The sequence below is a fragment of the Adiantum capillus-veneris genome, chromosome 11 (assembly GCF_014529385.1).
Source record: "Adiantum capillus-veneris isolate H3 chromosome 11, ASM1452938v2, whole genome shotgun sequence".
NCBI classification, from domain to species: domain Eukaryota; kingdom Viridiplantae; phylum Streptophyta; class Polypodiopsida; order Polypodiales; family Pteridaceae; genus Adiantum; species Adiantum capillus-veneris.
The window spans coordinates 141,996,092-141,997,487 of record NC_140941.1 but is presented as its reverse complement, the minus strand read 5'-3'; the positions used below and the strand labels follow the sequence as shown (position 1 = coordinate 141,997,487).

Genomic DNA, 1,396 nt, shown 5'->3' with positions numbered 1-1,396 from the left:
TACATATGGTCAATAGTAAAATGAAAACTCAAGCTAAAAGAACCTTTGAATGCCTGAGGCAAACCATAATTTCAAGCACTATTAAACCAAGAATTCAACAAAATATAGAGAAAATCAAACCCAAGTGGAGAAGCAACCATGTCAGGTAGGGTAGGTAGAGAGAGAGAGAGAGAGAGAGAGAGAGAGAGAGAGAGAGAGAGAGAGAGAGAGCGAGAGAGACCTTGTACATCGTTGTAGGTGATCTTTAGTTCCTCCCTGATGTTGGTTCAACATAGCTGCAGATGCACTCCTTGCTCTTCCTCGCCATCCCCCTTCCCTCTCTCTCCTCCCTTAAAGAACAGTGTCTGCTTCACTGCATTTTGACATGTAGAGAAGTTATCGTTGATCGCCTACAATGAGGGATGGAGCCATATGTTTGCGGTCACTAGAGATGACAAGTGGGGAGAGGATAAGGTGCCTCTTGGGCAGCTAGAGCCACTAGAGGAAAGTGTTCCCTCACCAGTGGCCATAGCATTACCCGCATAAGAAGAAGGCAGCAATGTTGTGGAGCTGAAGAGGGCTTCATCTTGCAGTTTGAGGCAAAAAACCCTACGCCTGTACCAACACTGCTGCCTTCTTATCAATGGAAAATGGATTCTTGCGTTTACTTCCTTCTCGGAGTTGTTTTCTCTCTTGGCTGTAAGAACTCTTCCTCTTGTGAAGGTGGGAGAGATTTCATAGTTTGTTGACTCATATGCCCTCACTATTGAGAATTATGTGACCTTCACTGACCCTTTTGCAGCTACCTCATTTAGCACTAGTGCTACGTTTGAGGTTAGGAGTCCAGCTCACTGACTCTATTGAGAGACCAGAGAATGTGCAAGTGATGGGGCAAAATGTGGATTTGAATCCACTTTTAGGGCATGTCTACTTGTATCTATGTTATGGTATGATTTTGTTGTATATATTTGTTCCCCTAATGCAAACTAGCCATCAAATATATTTCACATAGCACAAGTGTAGCCAAGAGGCCAATTCAGAGAGAGAGAGAGAGAGAGAGAGAGAGAGAGAGAGAGAGAGAGAGAGAGAGAGAGAGAGGATAGGGATAGAGGGATAAAATGAAAAACAAACTAAAATAACCTTTGAATGCCTGAGGTAAATCATAATTTCAAGCACTATCAAACCAAGAATTCAGCAAAACATATGAGTGTGGAGAAGCAACCATGTCAGGTAGAGAGAGAGAGAGAGAGAGAGAGAGAGAGAGAGAGAGAGAGAGAGAGAGATTGAATTATCATCCACAGAGGTCATATATGACCCATGGGACCAAAAAGGAGCACTACAACAATTCCTTCTTAGAGTGGGACGTGATACATATCAGTTGAGGACTGAGGGTCCATCAAGAGGGTAAAGTAAATAA

The 1,396-nt window shown here is 43.1% G+C and overlaps 1 pseudogene; it reads left to right on the top strand.

Moving 5' to 3' along the window:
- Positions 1-258: 258 nt before the first annotated feature.
- The window catches only part of LOC147448130 (chromoplast-specific carotenoid-associated protein, chromoplastic-like), a 2,284-nt pseudogene continuing 1,146 nt past the window's right edge, over positions 259-1,396 (top strand).